The 19,388-nt window shown below is 37.2% G+C and overlaps 1 protein-coding gene across 1 annotated transcript in view; it reads right to left on the bottom strand.

Moving 5' to 3' along the window:
* Nucleotides 1-18,270, bottom strand: part of LOC145672006 (uncharacterized) — a 111,656-nt gene extending 93,386 nt beyond the window's left edge. The window contains exon 1 of the mRNA XM_081741195.1: nucleotides 18,172-18,270. The gene's annotated coding sequence lies outside the window, so the exon portion shown is untranslated. The remainder of the gene's footprint in view (nucleotides 1-18,171) is intronic.
* Between the last annotated feature and the right edge of the window lie 1,118 nt (nucleotides 18,271-19,388).

The raw sequence follows: 19,388 nt of genomic DNA, 5'->3' as shown, positions 1-19,388 counted from the left end.
TATTATTATACATTTCTTAATACGTTGATTGCCATGTGTATGGAATTCCATACACACGGCTGTCCTGTACAGTAGAGCGTGATTATTTTCCATACGCAAACAATGTAGATATTCGAAGTTTGTTGTGTTCGTTCTATAGGTGTGTATGTAATTAGATACATATGGCGTAGAAATCAAAATTTAATGTCCATGCCACGTATACAAAACCATACACAAAGACATTTATGAACAAAGACATTGAGTTTGAGTTTAACGTCTCGTTCAGCAACGAAGCTATATGAGACGTCGGCCTACTGATTAACGTGGACTCCGAACCACGTGAGCTCTCGCCAGGAATCGAAGCCGGGTCTTCCACGCCAAAGGCGCGTACGCTAGCCACTAAAGAGCTTATGACTGAGACATTTATGAGCTAAAACAAAGACGAAAACAAAGATGTGTGATGTGATTTTGAGTTTATCGTCCCTTTCAGCAGCGAGGCTATATGAGACGTGGACCTACTGATTAACGTGAAATCCGAACCACATGAGCTCCCGCCGGACGAAAACAAAGACCTTTGGAATTGACAATTGTTTGGACATTCCAGTCGAACCTACCTAATATTAACAACGTTTCTACGATAATTTCGTAACTTGTATTATTTCTTTTGTTGATTAGCTTGGTTAGGCTTATTTAAACACTTGCTTCTTTGCACCGACGTGTCACATCTCTTGGATGAAGATACACTAGCTCTCACTGGAAATCTAATCCAGAACCAATGCACTTGAACCATTTGACCACAACAAGGCACATTTAAAAAGAAGTTTCGATTTTGTTCGGAAAATTGCGATTAGGTGCAACATTTAAAAATATATTTAAGAAAGGGTACGGAGTAAACGCACTGTACTTTCTCGCTCGAATTTTTTACACTGACTTATGTTAGGCTGCAACTGTTATTGAAACATTTATTTGGGAAATTGCGAATAAAATAATGTTTTGGAAAACTTTGCTAGAAGAAACTTCAGGCCCAAAAGTAAAGTACCCATTGGTCATATTTCCGTTAGAAATAACTTGATCCATATATTAGAATTATAAAGGATATAATTGTATGTGAACTATAAGCAAAAGCGTCTGAGTAATTTCTGAGAAAATTATGCAAAAAGTCATTCCCCAAGAATAAATTATCCCTTGTGGATCTTTTCAGTACAAACGAGCTATGCTATACTGTTAGTGTTTTCATAAAACATTTATTTATGAAATACAAACACAATCGCCTGAGTCGTTCTTGAGAAAATCGCAGGGTAAAACTTACTGTCAAAAGTAATATACCATTTCTAGATTTTCCGGATGAGGGAATTATACCATATAGCTAGGTTATTTATGTAACACGTATTTATAAAATATGAACAACAAACATCTCCTGAGTTGTTTTTAGGAAGGTCATCGGGAAAAGCTTACCCCCAAAGGTAAACTCTTCTATCTGTACTTTTGACAGTATATCGAGTAATTTTTAAGCAAATCGTCGGGAAAAATTTCACTGTCAAAGTAAACTATCTCTTTTGGATTTTTCTTTTCGGAACAAGCGAGTTATACCATATTGTAAGATTATTACAGAAAATATTTTTACTGAAATTAGAACAAATTTGTCTCAGTTATTACTGAGACAATTGTCCAAAAAAAATCAACCCTTGAGAAAACCACTTCTTCTGTATGTTATCGGAATAAACTATTTATGCTCTATGTTAGTTTATTAATGAAATATTTCTTTACGAAATATGAACAAAATTGCCTGAGGCGTTAATGGGAAAACCATCGGGGGAAAGCTCACCCTAAGATTAAGCTACTCCTTCGAACGAGTTGTCATATTGTTAGGTAATTAATGATACGTTTATTTATGAAATGTGGTTGAGAAAATTGTGCAAAAAGAACGCATACCATACAGTAAATTACACCATATATATTTTTTCAGAAAAATTATTCATATGTGGTGGAGATTTGTTAATAAAATATATATTTATCAAAAGTAAATAAAATCGTCACAGCTTTTTTTTATTTGAGAAAATTGAATTATCTTAAATTTTAATCCTTCAGTAAATTACCCTTGCTTTTAGGTGTCGAAGGACATAAAATTCGAAAGATATTATGTTATTAAAACGTTATGTCTAGAATTCGGTGCAGATACGTTGAACAGTATGGCCTCTATTTGAGTGCGTGTAAAAGCGTGACGAACCGAGAGACAAATAGATGGACAGACATCGAAAAATCATTTTTTTCCATATGTAGGAGCCATGTAACTTGAATTTATTGAAATCTAGTATTCGGTTTTTATAACTATCACCACACTTTCTTCTTTCGTCGCTCGAATGTGAAAACGAATAGGCCTACACCGACACGTACTGTGATAATTTGTAATCTCAAAAATTTAATTTGTTATGTTTAATGTGTGGTTACTCTAGAAAAAAAAGCTTATGCATGTTACATCATTTTATTATCAGTTTTTCATGCTACTGTATAATTCGGTACGATTATAGTTAATATTCATGGCATCTTTTGGAAGCATTCGCGTTCCTCACAAAGAGAGCTGTAAAATTTAATTTGTTTAAAGAAAGCACTCTTGATTTTTTTTTCACACAGACTTGCATTTGTTGCACTTGTGGATATGAAACAAAAGGAGAGAGAGAGAGAGTCAATACTTTAAAAAGAAACACACACACAGAAACACTAGAACAATTTTTTTTTCTTCATGACAACGAGCTATCGCTGTGACTGGGTTCCTCACGCTGTGTGTAAGCTGCAGGTTGCTCTTGTTTTGTTTTTTTCTGTTCCTGACTCACAGACACTCGCAGTGAGTTGAAGCTGTGTGTAAAAACGGAGAGGGAACGGTTAAGCATACCATACCATAAACTAAAAACAATCGCTATTAGTAATAAATAGTAAGCTAATTCTGAAAAAATACGTCATCAGAAAAACAAAAAGTTATTTCATTATTATATTATTTCGTTTCTTATTAACATAAAAATTATACACTTTCTACAATGTTTTGTAAAGAAAAAAAATTGAACAGGACCGGATGGGATTCGATCTGGTGTCAAAACAGTACAAGAATTACTGGTCTATCAATCTACCCACTTGACCACACAGATTTTCTTTTGTTGCCGATCTTTTTCTTAAGAAGTAAATGCTCATGGCTATAGAGCATGTCACTTCCAAACTTAAGACAACAGTTTTTCTCTTTGTTTATATATTTTCGCATAACATCTTGCTTACAGAAGCTAATTTATATTTGGCAGACAATTTACACCCTAGATTTAAGCCAATAAATGCAATATTTTACTCCAATTTCCATTCCTTGGTTCAGGTCTTCTCCTACTAATCTTGTTATTCCCTCTGCAATCGTGCTGTGCTACTCCAAAAATTCCCTCGAAAACATTATTGCCAGTATACACAAAACCGAACATAATCTTGTTTTTTGCTTATATTTTTATTATTTTATTATATTTTTTGGAAATATCTCCTTAGATGGATTGCTTTCTATTATCTCCACGTACTAATAACTGAATTTTACCAATAAGCATATGGAAAATGGAATAATTGCGAAAAATTGTGAGTTACAGTATACGCGCAATATTTTTTGCGCATGGGAGTACGTTGTATTACATTTTTTTTTTCAATGAAAGCGATATGATAACATCTCAGTTGGGATTGGGGCCTAACTATACCAAAAGCCATTTCATTTGGCTTTGCCATTTGGCCGTGATGACCATGTACACATAGTTATATTTAATTTTTTAAATATAATAATTCATATATTACAGGTGATTCAAATTTTTTTTCAGTAGTCAGCTCCTCTAAAAACGCACAGGTTGTCTCCCGAAAGCCAAATTGTAATTTCTATTGCTATTGCTACAATTACAAATATCAATATCCAAAAGTACCTCAAGTTCTTTTTTCACTTAGATATACTCATCTCAGGTAAGTAAATAGAAACAAATGAAAATGAAAAAAAAAATGGAGGTCTTGAGAGTAAAATGTAGACACATTCACAACTGTTGAGAAGATGTTGTCTACAATGCCCCGAGCAGAGTGGGTCGGTGGGTCGTAGTGGGTCAGAGTGGGTTATGGTGGGTCGGTTGGTCATGGTGGGTCAGTAGGTCAGAGTGGGTCACGGTAGGTGTTGGGTAGCAGTGGGTCACGTCCAGTGTTCGAAGTGGAAAAAAAAAAGCAGAGGCGGTATGTTTGATTGCGATTTTGACTCGACATACCGGCTATCTAAATATTGAAATGCAGTGAGGGTATGTTGCCTAAAATATTACATTTCTATTTACATAATGATTGAAAACCATTGGTGTGCTTCTCTATAGTAACGGGGAGGAGGGAGGTACATGGAGAGACTTTGATCTCCAACCAACAACTTTGTGGAAAAGTAAAAAGAATATTCTCTTATGTTGTATTATAGAGAATTATACACAAAAATGCTCAAAAACCGAATTTTTGTCTTAACAATTTCTTGCGGGAAAACTCCCGGACCCTTAGTCGACTGAGGGATATTCTAAACCCCCGGAAAGTCCGCTCCCACAGCAGACAACCCTTAAATCCGCCAATGCTCAAAACACGACATCTATATGTATTAAGGCAAGCAGACAACAAACACATACATAAGAAAGAAAAAATTCAGTATATCAAAATATAAACAAGACAAACTTCTTTGAGGACACTTCATTTTAAAAACAAAAAGTAGGAAAAAGATGTTGATGTTGTCAGCTTAGAAATCATTTCTATAATAGAAATTAACCTTTCTACGTGCAAAGCTATTCGTCAATTGCTATGCATAAAAATGGATTTATTAAAGGTATTTAGCATCTACTTTCCAGTAATGGTATATTTTAATCATTGGAAAACCAGAGACGGTATGCCTTCATAACCGAAGAACCAGAGGGCGTATAACATACCACCGTATACCGTCTCATTTCGACCACTGGTCACGTCCTGTTGACCCACGATCCACTGACCCACTCACAAATCTTGATCCACTTAACCCACCATCCCCTCCATCTCTGAAGCTGGGATCTAGCCAGGAACCCCACGCGCTAGAAGTGAGCACTATATCACTGAACTACCGTGGCCCCCAGTTCTTACATATATAACAACCATTCCCAGTATGATTCGAACCCATTGATTGCTCTCTCAGTTTGTCTAGTGGCTAGTGCGCGCGCGCATTTAGTACACGCGTAGAAAGCTCGATTCCCAGTAGGAGAAAGCTCGATTCCCAGTCACGTTCATATTACCTAGATTCTGAAAAGAAGTTCACGTTCATATTACCTAGATTTTGAAAAGAAGTTCACGTTCATATTACCTAGATTCTGAAAAGAAGTTCACGTTCATATTACCTCGATTCTGAAAAGAAGTTCACGTTCATATTACCTCGATTCTGAAAAGAAGTTCACGTTCATATTACCTCAGTTCACGTTCATATTACCTCGATTGTGAAAAGTAGTTCACGTTCATATTACCTAGATTCTGAAAAGAACTTCAAAACACAAACAAACCGAACCAGCAATCGCAATATTTGTCTGTCGCGGGACTGAATCCTTATAAACGTAAATCATACCAGGCGGTACACTTAGCTGATATTGCATAAAGTATTGAAAGAAAAACATAACATACGATACCAAATCGATGTTTAAAATTTAATATTGGTATTTTGAAAACCCACAACCGACCAGAAACGGTTTATCTATACTGAAAGTTTTTTTTTTAAATAGAACCTTTATTTTCTAAAATGGCCCTAAAAGTGATACTGAAACTGTAGTGAAAAATTAGATTTCATAGAATGGATACAACTCGCCCAGACGCCCACATTTTATGAGGTTATCATCATATTATTATCATGATGATTATTATCATTATTATCGTCATTATTATCATAAGTATTGTGATATTTCAAGTAGTTGAAGGGATTATCATCATCATTATCATAAGTATTGTGATATTTCAAGTAGCTGAAGGGATTATCATCATCATTATCATAAGTATTGTGATATTTCAAGTAGATGAAGGGATTATCATCCATAAGTATTGTGATATTTCAAGTAGCTCAAGGGATTATCATCATCATTATCATAAGTATTGTGATATTTCAAGTAGCTCAAGGGATTATCATTATCATAAGTATTGTGATATTTCAAGTAGCTGAAGGGACTTCTCCATATCACAGTCTATAGCTAGCCTCTTCGTCTCGGTTAATGTTTTCCACGAGACGAGACGAGGAGTAAGTAATACGAGACGAGACAAGAAATTTCTCGAGTCTTGTGTAACACTATTTCACGTAAGTTTTAGATCTCAAACATGGTTTTAGTGTAACATGATTCATAGAGTGATAAAGTAATTGTACGAACACAGTGAAGAGCATTTAACAATGCTTAAAGATACGCAGGTCATTACAAAATATACTCTAATAATAAATAAAGTTTGAATAAGTGCCGAAGTTTAGCCAATTGGAGCGATTGTTCTCAATTTGGGACCCGCGTGCGCCTAAGGGGCGCCGTTCTAAAGTGTAATCGGCTTGTCAAGTACAAACAACACATTACAGATTGAATGGAAAAATAGGTCCGACCTTAATCATACCCAAATAAGCCTCACAACTCCTAACGCCGGACCTGATTTGAATATTGTTATATCACAATCTTCGTGAACCTCTTGTGACAAGGATATTTTCTGATTAGTAAAATTAATAATAAAAAGATCTGGGTTAAATTTTGTGCATAAATTTACGAAACGAGACGAAAAAAGATTCGAGAAGAAGCGAGAATTTTTTTTTTTTTTTTTTTTTTTTTTTTTTTAGAATCAAGAACAGACGAGAATGAATTCTTCCAGGATCGAGGCGAGACAAGAAATTAGGTTGTCTCATCTTGCCCTGTGGCCAACACATTTTGACTCATGAATTCAGATTTTCACAGGGGACGAGTTACGATACACTGGGTGTGAATAGTAATATTATAAAAAAGGCTGGGAACCTATATTGAACACGATAGGATATATGGTCTCGGAAGGAATTCCCCTTCCCCGGGGCACCTCATGAATTCATCACTGAATCAGCAATTTTCTGTTTTAACGCCTATTGACGCAACGCTGCGTTATAACAACATTACCTCCATGATCCTTAAGATATTATTGAGCCAATATGAATGAATCAAATAATTCACTATACATGTACATGTTCGGCGTCAAGTAATAACTTCTTCGGTGTGCGATTCTGCACCCAAGAACCGTTTTTCCGCAGAAAATTATATATATATATATATATATATATATATATATATATATATATATATATATATATATATATTACACACACAAGAATTCATTAAATCTTTATTATATATTAATAGCAATGAAATGGGCTTGGATCATTAAGTTGTTCTTCCTTGTAAGGCAGCGCAAGTAACAGGACCCTCGCTTGGCCTAGTGGCTAGCACGATTGCCTTTGGTGTGCGTGGTCCCGGGTTCGGTTCCCGGTGTGGTTACAGTTGAACGAAAAAAGTTGTTCGTATTCCACTATAATCAGCAGGTCCACATGTCCCTTAGCCGCCCAGGCATAATTAGATAAAAAGAAGAAAAATAAATAAATCAATCAATCAATATCCAAAATACCTTACCAGCCTCATTCAACCTGAAGCACGTTCATCTCCAGTAATTCTCAGACTCCTTTTAATTGCAAACACAAACACACACATAACACTATACACACAGCAAGTGACGACTAAGCTAGACGTCTCTCCCTCTACAAGGGTAAAGATGACGTAATCTTATCTTACCTATTGTCCCTGTGATTCCAAAGGTCATTCTGACTGGGTACATGAAAGTGTTTGTTGGTGGTTATTGCTGTCAGTGATGATTCCAGAATATTTGCACCGGAAGAAGAACTTTCCATACGTAGGAGGTGAAATATTGCAAAAATACTGGCAACCACTTTCAGTACGATCTGAGATACGTTCCGGGAGAAACGTTTATCTTATAATTTCATGAAGTCGCCACTGACTACTATATAGTAAACTTACGCTAGGTAGAGTAGTAAAAAAGGTAAAAATCAATGCCATGATTCGTAGACGAACATTTTGTAGCTACTATTACGCCGAGATATTCCATTCCTATGCAGTATCTCGTTGAACTCCCTTCCTTGTTGAGACACTGCGTATACTACTGTCCTAATCAGTTTTTTATCCCCTGTTTAGTTACAGTAAATCTTTTCTCCACTGTTCTCACACTTCTTCATTCATTATCAGTTCGACCCTTTTATTTTTCTCCATTTTTCTCCATATACACATTTCGAAAACTTCTAATCTTTTGTTGTTGCGTTTGTGTAGTTTCTAGAACATTATATATATCCTTCTTAATCCCTTATTTACATTAACTAACTAACTCTATGACCTATGCAATCCTGAGGTTCAATGCCGTGTTCACAAAAACTCTCCGTAAGTTCTGTCCTTAGCCAACTGAATCCAGTTTCTACTCTGTATTCCTATTCCTGTGAGATTCGTCTTAAAACTTTCCTTCCCCCCCCCCCCCATCCTGGCTACATGACCGGCTCACGTAAGCCACTTAGACTTGACGATCCTAACAAAATTTGGTAAACGATATAAACTATGCAGTTCCTCGTTATGTTATGAGTTTTCCACTACTCCCCATTCCCGTCCCTCTTGACTCTGAATATTCGTGACAGGATTTTACTCGTAAATATTTTCACTATGCGTTCTTCCCTCAGAATAAGCGAGTATGTTTCGTAGCCTTACAGCACAACAGGCATGATTCCTCGACAGATTTTGCAACGACAAAATATTTTGAACTGAATAATAACTAGTGTTGTTACGAGACGAGACACGAGACGAGACAGAACCTTTTAGACGAGACACGAGACGAGACAGACTACTTGTCCCGTCTCGAAAACGAGACGAGACACGAGACGGGACGTCTCTTGAAATGTCTCGTCTCGTCTCGTGTCTCGAAAATGAAAACGCTGGCGGAAATGGCCAAGATTGAAATTGCCAGTAGTCATATAGATTGCAAAAGGAGAAGACATGTTTGTGTGAAAACATGTTGAAAGCCTTCATAGAAAAGTGTCCTCTGTCTATTGAATGAAACAATCGTGATACATGAGCTTCCAGGAATATCATCCTTAATGTCATTCCAAAAACAAAATCAAAGACAGGGAATATAAGAAACTTTAATCCAAAATGGCCACCAAAAATCAACTACTTTTTTAGACCACTAGCTAATCTGGGTGTACTGTCATGAGTTTGTTACACAAACTAGGCAACCACCATATAGTGGCACACACCCCGCGGTTATGGGAACAGATTTGTACCATGGAGGTGAAGACTGGCCCCAAGCATTCTTTGGTCCGATGTGTCTTTCAGCTCCCATTACTATGGCACTTTAAGTAGAGCTTACTGTGCAGTAACATATAACATTTCAATCAAATACTTTCCATTACTCAATAAAATCATTTGGTTCCGAGCTTTTTTTTTTAAAAAAAAAAAAAAAAAGAATAATTGCAACAAATCTAAATATGCTAAAATGGAAAGTAGTTTTTGGATTGGTATGGAAACCTAAAGGCTGGAATATATGAAATCAAAGTGTACACACATATCTATCTCTCTATTTATCTATATATCTTTCCATCTCTCTCTCTCTCTCTCTCTCTCTCTCTGTCTATATATATATATATATATATATATATATATATATATATATATATATATATAGGCTATATATGATTTGCACCCGCTGAAGACGAGTATGACAGTTACTTTCCCGTAATGTCAAAATTTGTAATGCTATAAGCATATTAGATTTTACTCAAACAGTAATATATTATACAATTGTGTCTTATAGGAACATTGAATTACAAACATAACACATTTTGGACATCAACTTTCTGGGTAACAAAAATCTACATAACAATACATAAATACTAAAATATATGAATATTACATTTCTTATAAAAATTATATACAAAAGTACTTGAGATTGGAGGAAAGTGTTCATCAAGTACTGGAATTCCGTAGTCAAAAGTGAAAGTTAGTGGTTCTTTTTCTTTTGTGGGAAACGTTTACTTCGTCATGGACTAACCCCCAAATATAATCACCCATCATTGCACAGTCCCACCTTTGTTGGTATCTGCTTTCCATTACCTCAATGCCCTTATGGAAACGTTCCCCTGCTCTTCGCTAACATCTCCTTAATTCTCCCTAAAGAAATCCAAGTATGAATGTAGCATATGTAATTTTAAATACATTCTACATCCCAATGCTCGATATTGATCAATGAGTGTCTTAACTTGGTGTTCAAACGCTTCACTTCGGTTATGCACAAGAAATCCCGTCACCAATTTATGAAAGGCCCCCCAAGCGTTTCTTTCCAACTCCGTCATTTCTTGTTTAAGTGGAGCACTATTAAGCATGACATGAATCTGAAGCCCTGTGAAAATGCCAGCCAGAACTTTTGACTCTGATAAAGCTGGAAACATTTGTTTGATACATTGTAGGGCAGGTGAATTGCGACCCAGAGCTTTCACAAATTGTTTTGCCAATCCCAGCTTAATATGTAATGTTGGCATGAGAATCTTCTCCCTGGGCACTAATGCTTCATTTATCACATTATGTGTTCCTGGAATAAGCTCCGTTCTTTCAGGCCACGTGGTTTGATCATAATGCTGGTTAGTTGTCCGACTGTCCCACAGACATAGAAAGCAGGAATATTTAGTATAACCACTTTGCAACCCAAGAAGAAAACCAGTAATTTTGAAATCCCCACACACGTCCCATTGATGTTCCTTATATTTTGTTTTCTCCAAAATCAGCTTCACACTTGAATAACTCTATTTAATCAATTTACAATTCTGCTATGTATCTTTAGAATCTATATTCTCTGTTTCGTACTCTGAACAATTATTTTTAATAACAAATGCGATTCCACCTAGCGAGTATCGAAGTAAAAGGACACACATTACTCTGCATAAATCAGTATAGGAGAAAAATAAAACATGCTTAAATCATTGAAAATATTGACACTACATAAAAATAAGTGCCAGATTCGTGTTCAGAGGGTCAAAATACATAAAAATTCATCAAGAAATAATAATAAGCAAAATTTTGTATACCAATGTAGTATACGATAGTGTCGGGGATGGTGACACCTTTACATCGAACTTTGCTTGTCGTGTAAACATTATTTGACATTAGTGTCTTCATCTTGGACGTACCTATGAGCAATTTACTGTATATTCGTGTATTGAAACTGGTGAAACAAATTACATTTCAGAATGTTAAAAAAAAAAAAGCCAGGGTCGAGAAGCCTCAGACAACTAACAGCAGAGATATATTATCTTGTAAACTATTTTTCCTTGCCTCGTGAGCTTATTTGAATTTATTTTTAAGACCTTTAGGCAACTTTGCCCCACCCCGAATGGATGTTGATGGGAAAATTAGTGGAATGAAAAAAGTGGTAGGATACTAGACTACTTCGAGAAAACACACATACGAAAAATGAAATGAAATGAAACCTTTGAGTTTTACGTCCCACGGTTATGCCGGTCAGGCTAAAGGAGACGGTGATGATGAGTAATGAATGAGATGGTGGAATGAAGAAAGTGGGAGGAAACGGGAGAACCCCGAGAAAACCCACGCACACGGTGCTTGTCCACCACAAAGTTCACTTGGCGGGGGCTGGGATCGGACCCGAGACCCCAAGCACCAGAGGTGAACGCTCTACCACTGACCTACCGCGGCCCCCACACACATTCGACGTTTGTCCACCACAAAGCTCACATGGCACTAACCGAGATCGAACCGACTACCACATACACCAGAGGTGAAGGCTTCACGGTGTAGCTACCGTGACATTTCTTGTCTTGTGTGTTCTGGGTAATACTTGTAACTTAGTTGTATCTTGATTAGCATGGTGCAGTCTGCTACATTTTACTTTCGTTCCCATGGTATGCTGCTATATTTTTTACGAGACAAAACGAGACAAACGAGACGAGACGGGACAGAACCTCTCGAGACGAGACACGAGACGGGACGAGCACATTTTTTCGAGACGAGACACGAGACGAGACATGCTTTGCACGAGACGAGACGAGACAGCCTAAAGTCTCGTCTCGTCTCGTCTCGTGGCAACACTAATAATAACACAAATTCACAAACTAGATGTCTGGATAAATGCTTAAATATTATTATTATATTTAAATTATTATTAAATATCATGACATTCAATTATTAGTTTTAATTAACTGAAATGAGATGAAAATTAAAGCTTGTTTTTTGAAAGAATAACTATTAAGTTTGCACATTCTGTATTTTCTTTTGAAAAAAGTAATAAATGCTAGTATTAGTTTCAAGACAGATAGCTGTTTCTAAGTGAATATTTTCTTCGAAATATATTTTTTGAAAATATGGAAATATTTTCGAGACATTCGAGACGAGTCGGTATTTTTACAAGCAGTTTCGTCTTGACTCGAGTCAGACATTTGGATCCACTCGTCCCGAATTCTATAAAGCATCCCTCGTCTCGAATTTCGTCTCAAATCTCCTGTCATTTTAAGTTGAAACGAAATTCGAGACATCCTCACTACAAATGCTTGTACGTACTTCTGTTCAGGCTCATACTTTCTGCTTTCACATGTCTCGATGTTTCCAAGTGCCTCAGTCCCTTTCTTTTTTTTTCTTTCTTTCCTTTTTTCTTTTTTTGTAGGAATGACTACTCCACACTAGGGATGGCCAAAAATTTTCAGATCCGGATATCCCGGATCCAGTGAGATCCGGATCCGGATCTCGGATCCAAATCTCAGATCCGGATCTCGGATCCGAACCTCAGATCCGGATCTCGGACCTGGATCCGGATCTCGGATCTGGATCCGAAATTCGAATCTCAGATCTTGATTCGTATCCAAACCTACATCTGAAATTGTGATGATAAAATTGAATATCTAAAATTCGTTAAAACTTTTTTTAGGATTCACTGATATAGTAGGTTGCTGTGCTTTTAAATGTTTCCATAACACGTTTGTGTTACCTTTGTTCTTTATTTTATTTTAACCTTGCAATATTTACATATTGCACTTTCTGTCGAAGTCTCTTTAGTAAAATGTTTCCCAGTTCGATTTCTTTCCATTTCAGAGTATAGTGAACTGTCTGAAAACTGATATAAATGGTAACAAATTCTTGTGTTTAGCTCCTCTTCGAAACTTAATGTTAGCTTCACATTGAAAATATTTATTTTATTCTTAGAAAATAAACTTTCTTCTTTTCTCATATACAGATGAAATATCTGTTAGATAAGGCCTTTCTAATCGCAGGGATAGTAGACAAAACAAACGCTTTATTAATAGTAGTTTCTGACTCACGAGTCCAACCACCAACAAATGTAATAATGAATATCTTTCACTTCGAAGCTATATAGTACAACAAAAAATATAGACTGGTTGGCGTGGAACAACAGTAGATTTTTAAACATACACACGAGAATTTCAGGAGAGCGATATGGTTGTGTTCGTTGTATGACTTTATTACTTAACTTATGGCTTGCCCTTCTGAGGTCGGGAGTTTGTTGAAGGAGTAAATATAAAAGAGATTTCTGTTATTTTTTCTTCACCTTCTTGGCTTCTTTAATCATACATCGCAGGACGTAACCAAAACATATCCATGCATCGTATCATTGAAGCATTTTGTGTTTTGTATATTAAAGTGTTCAAAAATATTTAACATATTCGCATTTGTTCATGTGATCTCAGGTTCAATTCTCGGTGGGAACATACAAGAGAAAATTGAAAGCTGAAACAATATGAAAATAGTATATAAAAGTCAGGAAATTGATATTAAAACTTTGGCTATCTATTGGGACTGTAAGGCTGTAGTTAAATTAATTCGTGAAGATATATTACGTCGTTATTGTTTATTTACTATAAGCTACCAGATACATCCTCAGAGGCCATTTTACACTGTAGTAATCAACAGATGAAAACATTGGAAAAGGAATGAAAGGAAGGTCTCCAGAGCCTTAGATCAAGGTACTAACCTAGCATTTGCCCAGTATAACTGAGGAACAACCCTGGAAAATCTTGTCAGGATGGCTGGTCTCCGAATTCGAACCCGGTATTATCCAGTTGCGAAGCAAGAATCCTAACAAGTAGCCTGAGCTCGCTCCGTATTATTATTATTATTATTATTATTATTATTATTATTATTATTATTATTATTATTATTATTATTATTATTATTATTATTATTATTATTATTATTATTTAATTAACGTAATGTTTTAAAATTAGTGCAAATTAAACCGTACTTTCTTTATTGCTGATGTTATAGTTAATAAGCCTACATGAGACATCAGTCCCCCATTAAGAAAGAATAACTACTAGAACTGGAATTCAGGAAGCGAGGGTGAAGAAATTAATAAGGATGAGGAAACTATGTATGATGCAAAAACTGAGTAATTATGACTTCGTTACAGATATATTCACTTACATACGTCATTTAATATTTCTCTGATACAGTGCACTCTTACTTTCTATAGTGGCAGGAAAATGGTCCGCTTTTGTAAACGAACACACTAAGCACGTGCGTATAGGCGCAATGTCCGTGCAAAGAAACCTAGGTAAAACTAGAAAAAAGAATAGGGTAAGCGAGGGGAAAATGATAAACCGCCCTTCAACTTGAAAAAAAAAGAAGCTAAAAATAACTAAACTTAGAGCTACGAAAGACGCGAGGCGAATTTTATTGAAAAGATTGTTTTTCCTTAGTGATTAGTTGTGCTAACTATGAACATGAATTAAAAAGAAAACAAGTAGCTAGCTCTGAGTTTCCCAAACTAGTTGAAAAGAAAATATTGGATAAAATTTAATAATAAGGAAGGCATTTATGATAATTAAAACAAACTAAATTCTTGGCACGACAGTCCTTTGGTTCCTACCAGCGGGCTTACGTTCAAAGTGGGGATGAGTAGTCAACGCATCGACACCCGAAGTTCCTAATGCCGGCTTTCTAGACTGCAGTCCGCTACCTCTTACTTAAGATAGCTCCCCAATTGTCCTCACGATGCTGGGTCAACATCGAAATTGTTGAGTGCCTCTCCGGGAATTGAACCCATGACTACGGGCACCTAAGCCACGCTCTCTGTCTTCTATAGACGAAAAACTATAGTTACCCACATTGTCTAATACAGAAATAAGTTCTGATTCTCTAATAGCTGCTGATGCTGATAGTCAAGGTTCACCGAAGAATGATCCCAAACCCAAACTGAGATATTGATGTCCTTGGAATGCCTGAAAAGTCATTGTGGGTAAGTAAATTGCCCACTTGTCAGGATGAAAGGCGATGGTGATGCGAAATGCGGGGCTGTCAAAGGTACTACTTATGATAATTGGATTTATATTATTGTATATTGCCATAAACCCTCTTCAGAAGGATTATTTTTTAGTAAGGCAAGCATTTGATCTTTAGTGTAGAATCAAGGAGACAAATAGACTTGTCAATACCTGTCTTAATTTTCTGTTTTCTTCTTCACTGTCAGTACTTCGTGAAATTACTATCGGTGAATTTTTGATATTCAAGTTTATCACAATTTGGGTGGGATGTGGGTTTGGATAAGAATCAAGATCTGAGATCCGGATTTCGGATGCAGATCCGAATTTCGAACCCAGATCCGATATTTGAGATCCGGATCCAGATCCGAAATCCAAGATCCCGATCCGAAATCCGAGATCCGGACCCAGATCCGAGATTCGAGATCCGGATCCAGATCCAAAATCCAAGATCCGGATCCGGATCCGAAATCCGAGATCCGGATTCAGATCGGAGATTCGAGATCCGGATCCAAAGGATCCGGACCCAATCAGATCCGGATCTTCGGATCCGGCCAGATCCGGATCCGGCCATCCCTACTCCACACTACTTTGTTTCTTTTTAGTGCATTATGTATCTGCTTCTGACTACCTCCTGTCCTCTTCATCCGTCAGTGAGGTGTCAGTTGTCATAATTTATCACTGGGCTTTTGTCACCAATAACCCTTTTCCGCAGAATATTCACAATATGTTTCTTGTTTTACGCATATTGTCTCTCAACGCACTTTCATTACAATCCTATATGTACTTTAGGTACTTCTGAACTACCTTCATTATTAATTTTGACCTATTGTCATTTGATGGCAATAGGTTTGAAGAGGCAATAGGCCCCATTCAAACTTTTTTTTTTCAAAGAAACTACAAAACACATGTTTCCTTATTTTACGTCTAGCATCTTTGTGTGCAATTTCGTTCGCTTCGGATTATTTGTTTATGCACACTTGGCGCCGATTTTCAAGGTTACTGGAGTCTATAGGCACTAGGCAGGGCCTTTTACCAAAAAACACTCTTCCGCAGAAAAAAAACACGTATTCTCTTATTTTATACATAGTATCCACCGCCCGCTGCAGTCACTCGCTCTCGTTTCGTTATAGAGGAACAAACGGGCGGTGAAAGTATTTCTCAACACAGTTTCATTACAATCCTGCAAAGGACTGCTGTTACCTTCGTTACTAATTTTGACATTTGGTCTTAATAAGTTTGGAGGGGTTTCTGCTCTACCCAAGTGTTTTTTGAAGGAAATTATGAAACACGTATTCCCGCATTTTGCATGTAGTATATCTGTGCGCATTTTCATTTTCTTCGGCCGTTTTTTTTTTTTTCCTGTGCTTTTGGCGTCGAGTAATACATTTTTCGGTGCGGGCTTTTACACCCAAGAACCGTTTTCCCGCAGATTTTTTTTTTAATACGTATGCGTTTATTTGATATATAGCCTCTACCTAACAATTTTTATCGAAATGGGCTTGGGTTATTAAGAGTCTTCATCCCGGCGAAATTAAAATACCGCTAATTTTACAGTAATTATGTGATATCTTCAAATAGATAAAAGATAATTGAAATGTGGAACAAGAGCGCCCTAGACAATATTATTTTACATGAGAAACCGTTATCACGACTCATCTGCTTTCGATTTCGAGCCATTTTGAAAATCGGCATTTATTTTCGCGTTTCTAAACAGCTGAAAACGGAAAGCCACTAGGTGACTTGTGATAACGGTACCTCACGCAAAATAATATTGTCTAGGGCGCTCTTGTTCCACATTTCGATTATCTGTTATCTATTTGAAGATATCACATAATTACTGTAAGATTAGCGGTATTTTAATTTCACCGGGATGAAGACTCTTAAGTTGATCTTCTTTGTAAGACAAAGCAAGAAACAAAATATAGCCAACCACTGGCGTGGGTCAATTAAAACTCGACCCATGACAAACTGACCCACCAACCACCGTGACTCACGACCCACTGAACCCAAAAGCCACCGTGACTCACTCTGACCCACGATCCACAATGTCCCACCAATCACCGTGACTCACTCTGACCCACGATCCACAATGTCCCACCAACCACCGTGACTCACTCTGACCCACGATCCACAATGTCCCACCAACCACCGTGACTCACTCTGACCCACCACCCACCAAAACCCATAGTCATCAACAATGACCCACGATCCACACCCTTCTCTCCACTCACTAAAGAGTTTACTCTTATAATAAAACAAGGCTGTAAAATATACGGAAATTCAGCTCCTTAAATTGAATGGTTCGCGTGAGAAAGTCAATTTTTTGGATTTCAACTCTCCCCTTACAGTTAGGATATGTATTATAATGAAAGCAAACATCCCAGTTGATATTAGGGCCTAACTATATACCAGAAGTAATTTCATTTGCCTTTTTCGTTTGATCGTGATGATTACGCACACCGATTCCGCAAGTTCTTTTTTCACTTACGTTAGATATACTCATCTCAGGTAAGCAAATAGAAACGAATGAAAAAGAAAGAAAAATGGAAGCCTTGAAAGTAAAACGTAGACAAATTCGCCATCGTTCAGGTCTACAATGCACTGTGGAGAGTTGGTCGGTGGGTCAGAGTAGATCATGGTGGGCGGTGGGTCAGAGTGGATCAAAGTGGATTAGTGCATCATGGTGGGTCGCAGTGGGTCACGTCCTGTTGACCCACGACTCACTGGCTCATTCAAAAATCTTGACCCACGACCCACTGAATCTCTACCACCTAGTAACAAATTTAGATTTACAATGAAGACTAAGTAAATCTATATTCAAAATATCTTACCAGTCACTTTCAACCTGAAATACGTTCATCCCCAGTAAGCCTTATACTTCTTTTAATTCCAAATACAAACACACACATATAACACTCTGGACACAATAGCTGAATAAGCAAGACGTCTCTCCCTCTGAACGGGTAAAGATGACGTAATCTTGTGTTATCTGTTGTGATTCCAGAGGTCATTCTGACTGGGTACGTGAATGTGTTTGTTGGTGTTCATTGCCGTCAGTGATGATTTCAGAATATTTTTTTCCGGAAGGGGTGAAAGTGGTATCGTAAAAAATACTGACAACCACCTTCAGCACAGAGATAGCTACGTTCCGCCCATGAAATCATCACTGACTACTATATATTAAACTTACCCTATGTAAATTACTGGCACAGTTCCCGGGAGAATGAGGGGAACGTGTACCCCATCTTGGAACTGGGGGGGGGACTGTCCTCCCGAATAATCCGATTTGAAATGTATTTTTTGGAGGGAAATGTGATAATTTGTGTCCGACTGCCACAAAAGAAAGTAAAATGAAATTGATGTCCCTTGCAGTATAATATACAACAGGTTCGCCTCAGAAATCAGATTCATCTGCCGTAATATGAGTTTCATCTCCCCTTTCCCCAGGATAAGCCTCAAATCTGCCCGCTTCCCATTGTTGAAGACAACTCTGCCGCCCTGAACCTCTACGGCATTGTTTTTCAGCTTCATAAATATTTTGAATATCGCTTTTAAAAAAATGGGAACTGTCTTACCCCTCCCTCCCTCCCAAGGTTGCTCCAATGACGCAGAGTGAAAAAAAACAGGCTAAAACAATGCAATAATTACCAGTCGACCATTTTGTAGCCAACATACTGGCGTGATATTCCATTCCTATGTAACAGCGACACGTCTAGTGTTATCGTTCATCAGTAACACAGAAAAGACAACGGTGACGTATACAGGGTGTTACAAAAATTTGTCACAATACAGTGTGCTTGAAAAAGGACTCCCTAGTTTTAATGTGTCCTAGAATCTGTACAAAGTGACATACACTATTCTAGTTTGTGGCGTTTGATTCATCAACTCTCCAAGTTTGGCTCCCCTGCAGTTGGCAGGTCTGCTTGACCTTGAGACGGCACTAGTGCTGTTTTTTCACTGTTTCCTCAGTTCAGTCCAGGCAGGCGTGCAGAGCAGAGCAACTCAGCAACAAGGTGTGCTCCGCAATAGAAAGCGCAGTGTGTTATTT

The sequence above is a fragment of the Thermobia domestica genome, chromosome 2, assembly GCF_964235325.1.
Source record: "Thermobia domestica chromosome 2, izTheDome1.hap1.1, whole genome shotgun sequence".
In the NCBI taxonomy this organism is placed as follows: Eukaryota; Metazoa; Arthropoda; class Insecta; order Zygentoma; family Lepismatidae; genus Thermobia; species Thermobia domestica.
Note: the sequence above shows the minus strand (reverse complement) of the source record. Positions and strands in the feature narration are given on the sequence as shown.